At 42.9% G+C, this 17,862-nt stretch overlaps 1 protein-coding gene across 4 annotated transcripts in view; it reads right to left on the bottom strand.

Annotated features, from left to right (window-relative positions):
• The window catches only part of LOC117434474 (rho GTPase-activating protein 23-like), a 66,833-nt gene that overhangs the window by 37,359 nt on the left and 11,612 nt on the right, over positions 1–17,862 (bottom strand). The gene's annotated exons all lie outside the window — the stretch shown is intronic.

Genomic DNA, 17,862 nt, shown 5'->3' with positions numbered 1-17,862 from the left:
GTGCTGTACATGTGTGCAGTAGCTAGCTTTTATAAAAGGACCTTTTTTCTTGCTTTGAGTTCGTTCTGAAATTCCTGCTCCATCCAGTAAGTATTTCAGCTGTTTTTTAAACTCTGGCCTGGTTTGGGGCCAGCGCTGACACACACAGACTAGGACACCTGTCTCTGTACTGCGAGAATCAGAGAGGGGGTTGGAGCGAAGGACAGCTTATATATAAAAAAAATGTACTGCTGCAAAACTTGTGAATGCATGCTGTGTTCACGTTAAAGCACAGAACAGTATGACAACCCATCAAAATCACAGTGCACAGCTTCCAATGCAGAGCAGTGTGAGCCAATCAAGGTTTTACATTGATTCTGTCAGCTCAATCATAATGAAGAAGGACTCCCATCGCAGAGCAGTTTGAGTCATTCCAGGTTTTAGTGTGGGCTGGAGGGCCTGTAGTAGACATTTAAAACACACCCCTGTGACCTCCATCCCCACAGCGCTGTGTGTGTGCACTGAAACAAAGAACGAGTTTCATCGCAAACGGGTTACTACTGTGTTTGGAGGAGGGGGGGGGGAGCCCCTGTGTGGAGGGATGAGGAGATGCTGACAGTGAACAGAGCCGCTAAACAAACAGCGCTGAGCTGACAATGGTGGCGCTGGGACTGGGAACAATGGGGCACGTGGACTCGATTCATCACCCAGAGCCGACGGGCCAAACGCACTGCCAGCCTCGCACCCGCTGTCCCTGTCTCCCAAATGCAAATGCTCTTTACTAGCATGGCAAGTCATACAAAACAAAGCTAATGTAGTAAATATTGAACACATGCATATTATATATATATATATATATATATATATATATATATATATATATACACACACACACACACACACACACAAAATAACATTTAACAGTACTGTACTAGTATTGAAAGGCCTCAACACTTCCTATGAGGAGGCTGCATGCTGCAATATCGTACTAAGCACACATTTCTGACACCTTTCTTTCTCTCTCCCCAAACAGATTTCTATTTTCTCTCCCCCCCTTATCAAGAAATCTATTTCTCTTTCTGCCAGCAGCCTGACTGAATACATGTCTCTGGTTTGTCTACGTTTTATGCAGTGGAGGATGAACCGTGTCTCCGATTCAATCTCTCCTCCGATATCTCCGTCTCCCTCCCACTGACCAATACTGAAGTACTGAAGCCTAGCATTTCACTGGCAAGAGAAACTAAAAGATAATGTTTTTACTTTTAGATAATTACTGTCTCTTTCTCAGTCTCTCGAATTCAAATTCAAATGGTCTTTATTGGCATGACAAGTCATACAAGTATTGCTGAAGATAAGGTAGCAAATGTACAAAATACTAAAAAGATAGATAGATAGATAGATCTTTTCCCCAAAAATATTTTTCACCCCCTTTCATCAAGAAACCTTTCTTCCTTCTTCTGTCTGTCCGTCTTGCTCAGAGTTAACCCAGATCAGACCACAGCACTATACTCAGAGCTCAAACAGACTGCTATTTCACTATAAATAGCTTCAATTCATGGCAGTGTCTATAATTAAGCCAGGCTGTTTGATACAAGTTCTTCAACAATCACGGTCACATTCTCTCTCTAATTCCTTGGGGTCCCCCCCTGGGCATTTACTACATTATCTTTGGCAATACTTATTTGAGTGCCAATAAAAGACCATTTGAAATTGAATTGAGAAGAGAAAGAGGGGAAAAGGAGAGAGAGAGAGAGACACACACACACAGAAGAGAAAGAGTCTGAAAACCCTGCTGCTACCATGACTGTGCACCTCGTACCACAGAAAGAAGTGGGTCTAAAGTTACAGCAGACAATAAGCAAGAAGCAGAGAGGGAGAGGGGCAGAAGCAGAGAGGAGGATTAATCCTGCAGAGTTTCATCACGTCAGAAATGCAGCAAAACATTCCCGAGGGACTGGGAGCCCATTTCGACAGGTCACTGGAATCCAATTCGCTGCTAATCCTGCCACACGCAGCAACCCAACCCCCCGCCCACAGGGGTAGGAAGGACCTCATCATTCTGTTAATTCGGCTGCTCACAGGTTTCAAACGCGTACAAGGGGATGATCTTTCACACAGTAACTCCCAAAGACGTGGAACTGTTTCCATCGCAGTGTGAAGATGAAATCTGATCATTTCTCTGGTTTTAAAGATTTTATGTATTTGGGGATTGCTTGGTTAGAATGCTTCTCTTTCAGTCCACATTAATAAATAGACAGACACGTCTTATTTATTCTATACTTTGATCTCTGTGCTGGTTAAGTTTGAGGCACGCATGTTTTTATTGTGTTAGTACTTCTGCGATTGTTCTGTGTTTTTATTGTTTTCGGGACCCCCTTGTAAACAAGGCAACAGTCCCAATGGGTAAATCCCCTGGTTAAATAAATACATTTAAAAAATGAATAAAGGGGAAGTAATACAGCGAGCAAATCTATGAGACTTTAAAAAGAGGAACAGTAAATTGCGAATTATGCCTCGAGACACAAGGCTGTATTGTCAGAGCTGTCTGCTCCAGCTTTACTGTGCCTTCCTGTGGTTGACCAGGGCTTTGCAATGCTTACAATACGTTCCTCCTTCAATTACCAGGCTTCTCTTACCTTAACCAGGCTTCTACTGTGATTATATACCATGCATTCTTTCCTATAATCTGCCATTCCTTCACAATCCCACAAACAACCAAACATCCAGCCGACGCCCTACTTCATCCACCACACACTCTCTCTCTCTCTCTCTCTCTCTCTCTCTCAGTTCTGCTGTAGTCTCCACTAGAGGGTAGCACTCATACATCATACTCTTCTCTCCACAGAAAATGAACTTTGAAACACTGAAGAAAAAAAAAAAACAACAAATTCCATGACAAAAGTTTTTATCAGCATTTTCCATAGAAACGGTAAAAGAAGCTTGACAAATTCAACATCGAACGCTTCGAACAGAAGTCTTTAATAGAAATACTAACAAACTTAATAAATTCAATGACAAACTTTTTGACTAGAAGTCTTTCTCAGTGTAACTTTACTGCGTGACACCAGGCTGTTACTGTGTGGCAAGTGGTCTGGCCCTGTCCCGCACTCTGAGAAACACAACCAGGATTCCTCTGACGGATAGCCAACACAAGATCAACACTGCTCCTTAAAAACTAGCAAATTACTGACGGAGCTCACACAAAATCTCTCTCTCTCTGTGTGTGTCTTAGGGGGTCATTCTCTGCCTCATCAGCAGGTGTGGTGAGCTCTGTGGAAAAACATTTAGAAATGCACCTGTAATTGACAAACCCAGGACTGGAAGACCCAAAAAGCTGTCTAACAAGGATGAGCAATACTTGAAGATAATATCCTTAAGGACTAGAAAGAAGACAAGCGTTGAATTGACAACAGAACTGGCAGAAGGCACAGGTGTCGCTTGTCCATCAAATCAACACATTACAAAGGTCACTCTTGAAATCAGGACTTAAAGGATGTGTTGCAGTAAGAATACCTCTGTTAAGAAAGGGGAACAAGACTAAAAGGCTAAAATATGCACAAGAACACAGACATTGGACGATGGAACAATGGTCAAAGGTGCTTTGGACTGTTGATGGATGGACGACGACACCTGTGCCCTGTGCCAGTTCTGTTGTCAATTCAACACTTCTTTCTATTCTTGGGATGCAGTGTTTTGCTTTTGCTGTGCACTCTTTGGCAAACGTGATAGCAGTATTTCTGAGGGCTTCAAGGCCTGGCAGCGCCTTTCACGTGCTCTTAAATAACATGAACGTTCAAAGCCACACATACACAACATGGGTACATGGCACACCCTGCAGGTGCTGCTATTGATCATGCCAACATGGAATTCATTTAGCTGGAACAGAAGCACTGGAAATCTGTTCCGACTAGACTTGCAGCCATTGTTTGTCACTTGGCAGAACGAAATCTGGCTTTTCGTGGACATGCAATGAATCTGCACAATCCACAAAAAAAAACCCCTTTCTTGTTCATTGCATTTTGATGCTTGGAAACCCTAAATACGTTACATGAATGCATAATAATAATAATAATAATAATAATAATAATAAAGTATACGTGATGAGATGTTTACATTTTGTAGTGTGTTTTATAAGCAGAAAAGCATGTCTTATTGGTATGGATGTTTTATGTATAGCCACGTGGCAAAGGGGTTAAGTGTGTAGGTGCAGGATCAAGGAACGGACAGACAACGATAATCCAGGTGCAATGATATTTTATTTGTACAATCCAAAGTCTGATTTGGATTGTACAAGTCCAACCAAACGGCAGTAAACAATAAATGAGAACAAGCAGTACAGCGGCGTGGATTAATCCACGGGTTGGTCCCAAAATAACAGTCCCGTTTCCTAAACACCCACACGTAACACAAAATAAACAAGCCCACAGTGAGTGATTTAGTGCTTGCGGTGCAAATACAGTTGATCGTGAAACAAGTGCAGTGGCCCGTGGCAACAGCTCTGGATCGTGTTCAGCCGTCTGATAACAGTAATTGTTTAGACACGACAGTACAAAACAAACGGAACACTCACAGTTACAATACACGGTTCAGCTCTGACCATACAAAGGAACAGATCACTTCGCTACGCTCTTTTGTACCGTCAATCACAACCCCTTGGTTAACTAGTGCAACCGTTCCTCCAATCCGCGGCTGCCACGTCGTTTCCTTTCCGGGTCGATGATGTAGTGTATCGTAGCTCCGCCCCCTTTCTAGACAGACTTCCTTCTAATCCAGGGAATGAATCGTCTGGCCATCCAGTCCAGGACACTCTGTTCCCTTTACACAGCGCCCTCACAGGTCGGGAGAGGGATTTATCACCAAGAATCATTCCGTTTCTGTCACATGCCGTTACACAAACCAGGACTGCAATCAATGTACCTGTGTTTGCCAGTTATCGGATAGTCTGGAGTTATTAACATGCATAATGATTGCCAAGATTCAAGGTGGGGGAGAGGCAGAGATTTGCGACAGTTTTAAAGTGAGTTGAAAGCTGCAATAAACAAGCTTCCTTCGTTCAAAGTTTAAAATCAGTTGTTTGTCCATTTACTCAAAATAACCAGATGCAGTATACAACACAAACATTCTACCTAATAAATAGCGTGTTTGTTTTGTATAACATCTAATTACTGTTATTCTGCATCTTGGCATTGTTTTAAATACACTGGTCTGGCAGCCCTGCCCTGGTAGGGGCTCCGGAATCAGGTATTGCGTAGGGCCCCCAGGGGGCACACGCTGTCACCGATAGGTCTAAGTTTTTCGCTCAAGGCGGAAGTAAGCAAGCTAAATTATCTGCATATTTCATTATTGTTTAGTTTATCTCTTTCCACTCTAGCTGCATTTAATAAAGCTATAAATTTGCAATGTTAAACCATGACCGTTAATGAATTCAATTATATTATCTGATGATGAAGAAACAAGCTCAAAGCTATTTTTCTAGCTATACATTCATTAAAGGAAATGGATGGCTTTACTGTGTAAAGGATGCAGTGACTACACTGCACACCGTTTGTTCCATAAAAGACATTCTGTCCGGAGACGCACCTCTTGTTAAATTTTGCAAGCAACAAGGCAGAATTAGCAAAGAAACAATTGGGAGGATTAATTATGCGTTTACATTAAAAGGGGCGCTATTTAAATTACAATCAGGCGATACACAGCAGTGAACCTGCGTAGAGCAACGAGTCAGTCAACAGTATGCCCTTTTCTTTTATCAAAAGTGTTTGATATTTTATCCTGGTTATTGTAATGCCAGTAAAAGGCTAAACTTAATTTGCAGAGTACTATAAATTGGATTACTCTCACATGACATTGCTGGACATGTTACTAAACTGTTCCTTGGAACTGCCCCGCCTCTGTTGCAGCTGCTGCAGTAACCCTGCCTGGAGCTCACACACACTCATTCCTCCTCAGAAACCTGTCACATGTTGGATCACCTTCAAGATTGTTTTTCATTTGTATCCACTGCCTCATTTCCATGGAAGGAAGGAAGGAACGCTCTGGCAAAATTAATTGTTTTTTCTGGGTGATGTGCTTCTGGTTATTGCACATGTCATTTTGCAAAAACACAAAACCTCTGCATAGATATAGATAAGAAACTTAAGATGGTACAATTATGCACACAGTGACTGAAGGGGAGATTACATAATGTGGCAGAGCCCTGCCTGTAAACTATGTGTTGGTGGCGTTTGGCAGGGATGGGGTTAATTCCTATCCCTGCCAAATACATGTGAAAATGTGGGTTTTGTGGCTGTTTTGCACAGCGACAGGTTTAATTGATTAATTGTTTTATTAATTTAATCAGCAACACCTGGCTGTAATTAACAGGCAGGTATAAAAGCAGGTCACAAATGTTTGCGAGAGGCTGTCTGTGTGAAGCCTGTGAAGAGAGCTGTTTAATTGGGGTTAAAAAAAAAAAAAAAAAAAAAAAAAGGGACTCTGTGAACCTTGTTTCTGGGCTGGTAAATGGCTTAGCCGTCCAGTGTGCTAGTTTGAACTGTTACGTTTAGTTTAGCACTCCAATGGGAGTTAGGTTTTTGTTTTGTTAATTTTGTGTTTAATAAAAGTGTCGTTCTGTGTCTGCGTCTGCTGATTAAGGCTGCAAAAAAGCCAAAGCAGGAGAGGCGCCGTTACATATATATATAATGTTTTTTGACCCATCATTAAGCCAGCCTGTGGTATGGACCCTGTACAAAACCAGCACCCTACCCTGAGTTCTGTTCTCCCTGCTCCTCCAGCACTGAGCTGGCAATACCACTGCAAGTTGCGTGTGTATGTCTATGTAGAGAGAGAGAGAGCTTCACTACACACATATAATTAGGGAGGTATAATTACACGCTGCTCTCAACGTGATGCTTTCCTCCGAAGCAGTTCCCATCGACAGGCAGCATGAAACCCAACTCTGGGCTAACAGAGTGCTCGGGTCCCGCTGGCTGGCACCATAACGCACTACAGCAGCTCACAGATTCAATTGGGAGCATAATCAAATCTGTCAATTCGCAGGCTGAAGAAGACAAAAGGAGGTTTTAAAAGTGGGGATTTATTTTTTGATTTATTTATTTTTTAAATACGAGTGTGATAGTTTTCTTGCACTCTACTAATGAAACCAAAACCAAGATCAAAATTAAGTCGAAACCTAACTAACATGTTAAACAATATATTATTATTATATTATTATTATTATTATTATTATTATTATTATTATTATTATTATTATTATTATCATCATCAATCAAATTTATTTTGTACAGCGCCTTTCATGCCAAGGCATCCCAAAGTGCTTCACATTACAAATATACTATACAATAATATAATATACAATGAAATATCAAAAAACATCCAAAAACAAATGGGGGGGGAAATAAATAAAATACTTATTAACAACTTTCGAAAACAGGCCACCCCAATCTACATAAAGGTGTTTTAAGCTTTGATTTAAATGCATTTATTGAGTCAGCTTTACGGATTCCAATTGGAAGATTGTTCCATAATACAGGTGCATAATGACTAAAGGCTCTTCCACCACAAGAGCTGCTTTTTATCACTGTAGTCACAGGAAGCCCAGCATCAGCAGATCTCAACTGGCGTCCAGGGACACAAGGTAAAAGCATATCATTAATGTAAGCAGGGCCATTTCCAGAGACAGCCTTTAAATATCATTAATAACATCTTAAAAATAACTCTGTACTTCACCGGAAGCCAATGCAAGCGGGCAAGAACAGGTGTAATATGTTTAAAATCTTTTTGTACTTGTCAGAATTCGTGCAGCTGTATTCTGAACCTGCTGTAAGCGATTGATAAGTTTACAAGGTAGACCAGCCAATAGGGCGTTACAGTAATGCATACGGGATGAAACAAACGCATGAATTAAAATTTTTACGTCAGATTCTGCAAGATACAAACGGACTTGAGATATATTCTGTAAATGATAATAAGCAGACTTCACTACAGTTGAAATGTGATGCTGAAAACTAAGAGTAGAATCAAATAAGACTCCCAAGACTTTTCACAGCTTGCGAAGAGCCAATTGGGGGCGGAGGGGGGGCTGCCAAAGGTCATTGGTTGTGGGATTTTATTTAATGCTGTTTTAGAGCCAATTAAAAGAAATTCAGTTTTATTTGCATTTAACTGCCAAAAAATTGACATCCAAGCCCCTATTTTGTCAAGGCAAGTTGGTAGTCTGGAGTTTACATCATCTGAATAAATCTGGGTGTCATCGGCATAAGAGTGGACCATGTTGTCTGACCACATTACCCAGCAGTAGCAAAAGTAAAGGACCAAGAAGAGAGCCCTGTGGAACCCCAGAAACAACAGGAGAATGAGCCGATTTTGATCCTCCAAAAGGACACACATTGATGTGGGGAGGTTAAGCAGGACCGCAGCCAGGACAGTGCTGTGCCAATAATGCCAATAGTTTTCTCAGGCGATCAAGAAGAATTGTGTGATCAATGGTGTCAAATGCAGCAGATATATCCAAAAAGACAATCCCTGATAACAGCCCCTCATCTGCATTCAGCAGGATGTCATTAACAACTTTTATGAGTGTCTACGAAAGCCAGATTGAAATTGGTCAAATAGATTATTAGCAGAGAGATATGCAGACAACTGATCAACAACAACCTTTTCCAAGACTTTTGCAAGGAAAGGTAAAATTAGAAATTGGACGATAATTAGACAAGACATCAATGTAGATTTTTTAAGTATTGGCTTTACAATTATTATTATTATTATTATTATTATTATTATTATTATTATTAATAATAATAATAATAATAATAATAATAATAATAATAATACAGAAATATTCTTTGGTCCAAATCTTATGAACATTTTTAGCAGAAAAAGAAAAAAAACCAACACAACACTCCTGATAAAGTTACCAAACCAGAAATTCCCAGATCCTCTCTATATATCCTGCATGGAAACCAGTTTGGAGCTGAAATCAGGCGCTGGGAAGGGTTTTAAAGGGATTCAGAAGCATTGATTCCTCCGACCCCCTCGTGAGTTTGGCATGGTGCGGTTGTTTTCCGATTCAAAACATTCAATTACAGAAGGATCGATTCCCTGAACATGTGGTAAACGAAGAGAAAAGGGGGAGAAAGAAAATGGACTGAGAAAATGAAAGAACGAGAAGAGGTCCAAGAGGAGCAGGAATGTGTCACTGTACACCCCTCCAACCTCACCCCACCCCCAACACCACCCCCACCTCACTCCCGACCACCAACCCCCATCCCCGACACCCACCTCACCCCACCCCCGACACCCCGCTTCCCTCCACACCCACACTGATCTCACTGCTGCACAGCTCTTATTAAAGAGCTCTGGCCACAGGGCAGCCTCTACCAGCACACAGCCTCACAGAAACCTGAGAAAATCAGGAGGGAGATTTTAGCCTGTCTGTTTGGAGGGCTTGAACTGAGTACCTGAAGTGAGCGAGTCTCTTGCTCCAAACCAGAGAGACCCGAGAAACCAGGCGGGAGATTTTGGGACTCCATTAAAACGCGCAGTCATTTTCTACAGACACACTGCTGCTGTACTCTTCAAAGTAAGAAAAACTGTCCCAAGTGTTAGAGGAGTCTTTATTGCAGGGCTACAACTGACTCCTCTGAGCTTTAGTGAACATTTTAATGAATTAAATCAAGCAGAGAGACAGAGAGAGGAGAGAGAGAGAGAGAGAGAGGAGAGACGGGCTCAGCTCCTGTTTTCAAAACACTGCTATCGTTCTCAAAAATCTCTGAAGGACTCTAGCTGCGCTTCCTGTTGTTGTCAGATGCCACAGATACCGAGCGAAGCAGGATCAGCACCAGCTCGAGTTATCCGTGCAAATCATTAAGACAGGAACCTTACAAAGCTGCTTTCACGCTGTTACATCAAGTCAAATTACCTGGCATTTCTCTCTATTATTATTAGTAGTAGTAGTAGTAGTAGTAGTAGTAGTATTTTTATATTTTGTATGGCTCTAAAGACCTCACCGGACATCTGTACGTCACTTTTATAAATCTAGGAGGTCGGACAGCTGTGGTCTGCATCAATAGGAGGGATTTGGCCACTGTCTCTAGGCACACAGAGCTCAGCCTGATTTCCACTATCAGGAAGGCAGGGAGAGAGCCCCACTGCTCTGGTTATTTTATTTTTATACAATGACGTCAGACCGCCCCCCTGAGACACTGCAGCCCAATCCAGAGATTCATCTGGAACTATCGGGGGGGGGGGGGGGGGGGTTTGCCCAAGAGCAGCTTCAGGGGGGAAAGGAAGAAGGGGAGAGAGGAAAAAAGAAGAGTGTAAAAGAGAGAGAGAGACAGAGAGAGAGAGAGAGAGAGAAGGAGTGAAAACATATAGGGGGAGAGATTGGGGGGAGGGAGGGAGTGAAAGAGTATGAGGGAGAGTCAGGAGGGGAAGAGAGGGGGGGTGACTGAGATGGCTGGGTAATGGTGGGCCATGTGTTTGTGGGTGGGGTGACTCACGGTCCGACGGGACAGGGACGGACAGACACTTGCTGACCTGTTACCACTTCCGAGGCAGGATGCCATCTGCAGCACAGCGCACTTCCCTTCTTCCCCGATTAACAAGAGAAACGCAGGGTCGACTCCAAGCTTTTACAATAAAATAGAGCATTTCCAGGGACGGAAAAAAAGACTCCCATTGCATAGCAGTCTGATCCAATTTTACTGTGGCTAATCAAGCTCGTAGTAAAACCTGGAATGGGTGAACCTGCTACGAAATAGGAGTCTTATTTCCACCCCTGGTTTAAATGGGACCTCAGCACAGGAGGGAACTCTGTTGCGGTGCAGTTTTAACAGTTTTAGGCTGTTTTTGGTTTCAGGATTAATTGGGGACACCTGAGCTCACTCTGAAAGTCACAAGCACAGGTGGGAAAGCCACAAAGAGACTTACATCATCGTTTCAGAACAATAACTTAACTCTCAGCCTCCCCCAAGAGAAGGGTGCTCCCTCCAGTCCAGGGCAGGCTTGAGGCGTGGAGACTGAACTGTCCCTCTCTCCCTCACCCCCCTAAGAGAAGGGTGCTCCCTTCAGTCCAGGGCAGGCTTGAGGCGTGGAGACAGAAGGGCCAGTACATTAAACACCAAGTCTATTTTTTTTATTTGTTTTGCCCTCCCCACAATGAAAACGTGTTCGATACTTCAGGCTGTAAACAGCTGACTACATAGAATGTTTAAACGTTTAATCTGTTGAAGATTCACAGCCTTAGTTAGTGAAAAAATAAAAATGATTTCAAAATGAAATAATAAAACAAAGGAAACGTACAAATGGAGCCAGACAGGAGAGAGTCACAGTCTCTATTCCTGTGGGAAGATACAGCTTGTACACAAGCCATCGGTGTGCTTGCAGATGCTTGCTGCTTGTTTTTTTTTTAATCTCCTAATGCTGTCGCTATCAGGGCCAGTGATCTGGAGGATGAGCTGATGACTGCAGATAGGGGGAAGTTTACTCTACTTGCTGGGACAAGCGTGATGAGAAGAAAGAAATCTGCTCTCAGACACCAAACTCACACAAGGTCTACAGACTTTTCATCTTTTAAAAAGGAAAAAGAAAAAAAACGAACAAAACAGGGCCTGTCAAGGGTCTTTGGGTATTGCATACCTGTCAATACCCCTTTGCCTCCTGCAAGGGAATACAATTGTTCACTGAATGTCACAGACCTACTTAAAAATATAGAAGTGTGCAAAAGTTGTTTGTTACAACGGTTTGAATTTCTTTTAACTAAATAAAATTAAAAAATTAAAAAAAAAAAAAAAAAAAAAAAATCAGTCAGATCCCGAGCTTATCTGCTTATTAATAATGTGTTGACTGCTGCTTTTCTTAAGACTCTGTGGAGAACAGCGATCCACACAAACCCAAGCAGCTGTTTCTTCACTCGGAATGGTAAAATTAGCCCGATCAGCACCGATCAGCTAAACCTGAAGAAATCAGTTCGTGCAGCTCTAAATCGAAGCACGAAGTCCAAGAAAAGCAACCATCATCACGGCTCCAAGCAGCTGTTTCTTCACTCGTTTCACTTTGAATAGCAAATTGACTCGGTCAACACCGATAACCCTCACCTGACTGTCAGCACCCCATTTCTGTGACAGCTCGATCCGAATAATCGAAAGAAAATTGGTCCATGCAGCGCCGATAAATCACGGCATCGTGGACTGCCTGTGAATCTGGGCGCGGACCCCTTCGCTCCCCGTAATCCTGGAAACGGCTGCCCTCGCAGGCTCCGTCCCCGAGAGGGAAGCGAGGAAGCAGCAGACATTCCAGACGGCAGCAAATTGGGGCGTGAAGCAGCTGCTCAGTCAGAGCACTCAGCAGCACCTGATGCCTGCTTTCTGCATCACCGTGCTTTCAGCGCACTGCGCGTTTAACTTTGGATATATCACATTTAAAATGACTATCAGGTTATTATTTATTTTTATGTTAACTGGATAACAGTACTGAAGCACAGTGTTACAGTAAACACTAACACCCTTAGATTCCCTATTAAAGCTGGGACGAAAAAAAACTACCTATTGCATAGCAGTTGAATCCATTCCAGGTTTTACTACAAGCTTGATTAGCCACAGTGTGCATAGATAACAAGCTCATGTGTGTCTTCTTAAACTCAAAGTGAAACCAGGAATGGATCAAACTGCTATGCAATGCGAGTCTTATTTCCATCCATGGTAAAGAAAGGAGAGTTCAACACTGTTCTGTACAGCAGAATGGGTGTTATTGATTTCAGACCTCATTCATGCATTGGTTTGCCTGCGGATCTTTGCAAAGTCATTTGTAAATTCTGTTATCTGAATGGACACAGACGTAGTTATTTTCAGGGATGGAAAGAAGACTCACGTTGCACAGCAGTTTGAACTATTCCTGGTTTCACTTTGAGTTTAAGAAGACACACATGAGCTTGTTATCTATGCACACTGTGGCTAATCAAGCTCGTATTAAAACCTGGAATGGGTCAAAGTACTACGCAACAGGAGTCTTATTTTCATCCCTGATTTTTGCCACGGAATACTAAATCACGCCACGCTGGCACAGGATCTGAGGATGGTGCCAGTCTGAGATTGAAGACGGCTTTTGTCTTTGTTAAATTGGAGGGGCCAGCCCTGCTCGCTTCAGGGGCGAGGGGGGGGGGGGGGGGTTAAACAGAACATTTTCTGCTTCTTTACCTCAGAAGAATGGGGAGGGGGGGGGCACAAGCTCAACACCGACCTCTGACCTCCGAACCCCGGCTGTGTAACAGAAGCCCTATTGTCGCGACCATGTTTCAAAGCAGACCCTCGTTGACCCCGGCACCGCCCACTCCATACAGAATCTCTCTCTCGTTTACATCAGCACAATACAAGAGGGCGCCGGGGATAACAGACTCGACATGACATCTACACGTCTTTAAGTAACTCAGATTTTTTTATCAACTAGGAGAAATGAATACTTTTTTTTTTTTAGTTTAATGAAACACACTTGAGCTTGTTACCCATACACTGCAGGATTAGAAACATGCACTAGCCCTGCACCCAGTCCTGGACTGGAGGGAGCAGTGGATAGTCTTCGGCTCATAACCAATTCCTTTGGCGCACATTGTTCGCTCCCACACGCACATTCTGCAGCCCTGCAATTAAGAATATTATTTAAATGATTCAGTTGTCAGGAGTTTGAGCAAACCCCTGTTAAAACACATTGTTCACTTCTTATAGCTGCATGAACAACTCCTGATTGTCAACCTACATACGCAGGTGAGACTTATCCAAGTGTGATCAGTTAATTCAGAGCAGATTTAGCAGGGGCCTGATTGTTCAAACTCCTGTTGACTTCAATAATATACTTAAACAAGAGGAATGGATGCAGGACGTTTTAACCCTTCACTGGGGCTAATCAAGCTAGTAGTAAACCTGGAATGGGTGAAACTGCTATGCAGTACAGGGCTGGAATTAGGACTCCCGCTGCACAGAGGTTGACCTATTTACTAGGAGTTTAATTGACACTTGAGGACCCTAAACAGACCTTGACTTCAGACACAGGTGATCACTGGCCTATAACTCCAGGAGGAACAGGAAAACCCAGAGTGGAATAAGACTGCTATTCAACAGGGGGGAGCTTACTTCGATCCCCGCAGTGAGCTTGAAGAAAATGCCTTAGGCGTTTAATTAAGAGTTCAACTTGGATGCAAGGGGAGTGGTGAGGCTAACTGAGCACATGAAAATGGATCAGATGTGGATAAAACCCAAAAGTACTGCATTAATGGTCTAGGATGGTTCGGTGACCATTTAACTTGGATGAAAGCTCGTCACAGCAGGGAGGTGGGCGAGATGGACTGTACAATGTTCTCGTGTTTAAACCCTGGCGATGACCCCCGTTAATTTTCTACAGAAGAAAGCTGACCTCAGCACACGATTATTTGATTAGCTCATGCAGGATAGAAAGATGTGCAAACTGTGAAATGTGGTTATATTCAAGTGTACACACACTCACCCACACACTTTAGGTTACATAACTCTAGCATCTCATGCATCACGGATTCCGGGTTCGAATCCAGCACAGTCCTTATAAAAAAAGTTTGCCACAGTAAAAGCACACCACAGTGTAATAAAGCACAGTGAAAGCATGGTAAAGCATAGGCAAGCATTGTAAAGCACAGTGAAAGCATGGTAAAGCATAGGCAAGCGTTGTAAAGCACAGAGAGCTATGGTAAAGCATAGGGAAGCATTGTGCAGCACAGAGAGGTCTGGTAAAGCATAGGGAAGCATTGTAAAGAAAAGAGAGGTATGGTAAAGCATAGGCAAGCATTGTAAAGCACAGAGAGGTATGGTAAAGCATTGGGAAGCATTGTAAAGCACAGAGAGGTATGGTAAAGCATTGGGAAGCATTGTAAAGCACCGAGTGGTATGGTAAAGCACAGGGAAGCATTGTAAAGCACAGAGAGGTATGGTAAAGCACAGGGAAGCATTGTAAAGCACAGAGAGGTGTGGTAAAGCATTGGGAAGCATTGTAAAGCACAGAGAGGTCTGGTAAAGCATAGGGAAGCATTGTAAAGCACAGAGAGGTATGGTAAAGCACAGGGAAGCATTGTAAAGCACAGAGAGGTATGGTAAAGCATTGGGAAGCATTGTAACGCACAGAGAGGTATGGTAAAGCATAGGGAAGCATTGTACAGCACAGAGAGGTATGGTAGCACATTAATAAACATGGCAAACTATGGGAAATGCAGAGTATAACCAAGGGGAATAGCTTGCAGTAAAACCTGGAATGGGAGAAACTGCTATGCAACAGTAGTCTTATTTCCATCCGTGCTGCTGCAGCGCGCGAGTGATTAATCACAGAATCCCTTGTTTTTTGTATGTATTACAGCGACAGGCAGATGCTGTGCAGCTTTCACACAGCCTGCCCCTGCTGCTGCTCAGCTGTGAAGACCTGCAGCTAACATCCATCCACGCTGTCAGGACAACACAACCTGAAAGCAACCAGACTGAGGGTCTGGAAGTGTGATCAAACTCATAGCAAAACCAAGAATGGACCAAGCTGCTACGCAACGGGAGTCTTATTCCTGTCCCTGCAACACAAATGGGAGAAGTTGAGTCTAGCGTCTGTACTCTTAGGCTTAATAGGTGCAGACCAGCACTGCAGACAGAGCAGAGGAAATGTACTACAAACAAAAGTACTGGTGCGGTACAGTGCTAGAATGAGCTGTAAAAATGGGAGCGGTGCTACAGTTAAAAGCAACGCATTTAAGGGCTCCCGAGTGGCACATCCAGTAAAAGCACTCGCATAGAGTGCAGGATGCGCTCTATAGTCTGGACGTTGCCGGTTCGAGTCCAGGCTATTCCTTTGCCGACCGAGGACGGAAGCTCCCAGGGGGGCGGCGCTCAATTGGCCGAGCACCGCCCGGGGGAGGGAAGGTTAGGTCGGCCAGGGTGTCCTCGGCTCACCGCGCACCAGCTACCCCTGTGGTCTGGCCGGGCGCCTGCGGGCTTGCCTGTAAGCTGCCCAAGAACTGCGTTGTCCTCCGACACTGTAGCTCTTGGGTGGCTGCATGGTGAGTCCGCAGTGTGTAAAGAAGCGGTCGGCTGACGGCACACGCTTCGGAGGACAGCGTGCGTTCGTCTTCGCCCTCCCGAGTCAGCGCAGGGGTGGTAGCGGTGAGCTGAGCATAATAAAATAATTGGCCATTCCAAATTGGGAGAAAATAATAAAAATAATTGGCAACGACTAAATTATCAATCCTTGTATTGTGTTTACTATATCCTTCCACAGTGTATCCCTTCTAAACTCCATCAACAGACCTTGTTAGCAGTCCCATTTGTTTACACTGCACGCTCAGTTGCAGCTGTCTTGCCCCTCCCTTACCACTAAGCTTGCTCTGTAACCCTTGCAGCGGTAGTTACAGACATTATCGATGCCACAATGTGAACAATATACACACAAACGTAGTAGGAATTGTTGCAACCACCCTTCACAAAAATCTGAACAAATTCATCCTTTGTTTCCACTTAATTTGCAATTCATGTGCAAAATTGGGAAACATAGCATTAATAATAAGTCACTGGGATCTTGTTTTTAAATAGTTCAAAGCTTCAGGCTGGTAAACAGACTGACTAATAGCTATGCACTTTTAAAATAAATAAATAAATCCGCTATTGCATTTGAATTATAATATGAGAGGTACAATTCTGCACTTCTGTGCACCAGATCTGCGTTTGGAAACGGACTACAAAGAAAATTCGTCTTTTTATATGTGTATGTATATATAATTGTTTTTTTAAAGTACAAAACCGTGTGGTTCTCCATTCATAAAACCGAAACAAAAAGTAAAATCGAAACAATTTGTCACCATAGTATTAGCAGGGAGGGCTGTTGCTAAATTACTGACAAAGCAGGAAAACGACAGCTGTGCGTTTTCCCCTCCAAGTATTTTAACGTTTTTAGCACACCATTCCCCGGCCTTTCTCTCTACGTCCCTACATAACATTTCAAATATGATTTTCGCTGTCTTCAGCGCTGATGTTAACCCATTTAACAATCATGTATGTTTGCTCTTTTTGTTTTGGTATTTAATATCTACAATTGATATAAAATATCTACACGGAACATAGTGGCTATTCCCACAGGCAAATTAACAAGAAAACTGACAGGAAGTAAGGAAAGAAAGAAAGAAAGAAAGAAAGAAAGAAAGAAAGAAACTGACATTTCAAGATTTGCGCGTGACAGGTCTCGAGCGAAATCCGTTACAAACATTTAAAAGCCCACAGTATTCCCAGACAGAGACGGAAAGACCCTCGTTGTGCTGTCAGTCCCTCATTACACCTCGGAAAATAGAAACCCGACCACAACTCTGAATACCAGTGTACTCAAAACACCATGACATTACAACGAGATCATCAAAATTGCACTTCTGTTTTAGCGCCTTTCAAGACCCGGTCCTCTCACGCTGAACGAATTTTAGCAGAACAAATACGATTTAAAAATAAATAAATAAAATAAAATAAGAGTTTAAAATGATTAAGAAACATTTTAGTTATTGAGTCAGTTATTTAAAATCAACTCCTGAGGCGACGTAGCTACCAGTAAACGTTTTTTTCAAAGATGTTTTTAAACGACATTTAAAACCCGGGAACAGACTTCTTGTCGGACCACAGCGGTAATGAATTCCACAGGCTAGGGGGCGAGGTGAGAGAATTCCCTTTCAATCCACGATACAACTTTGTGTTTTTATTATTATACCGTTCAGAATAAACACCCACAAAACACATAAACAAATACATAAATACATTACACAAAAAATATCCTCGCTTATCGCCGGCGTGTGTCCCTTTTTAATCCTCTTACTACTAGTGTTATAGACAACTGGGGGGGGGGGGGGGGAAC

Source organism: Acipenser ruthenus, chromosome 28, assembly GCF_902713425.1.
Source record: "Acipenser ruthenus chromosome 28, fAciRut3.2 maternal haplotype, whole genome shotgun sequence".
Lineage (NCBI taxonomy): Eukaryota > Metazoa > Chordata > Actinopteri > Acipenseriformes > Acipenseridae > Acipenser > Acipenser ruthenus.
Note: the sequence above shows the minus strand (reverse complement) of the source record. Positions and strands in the feature narration are given on the sequence as shown.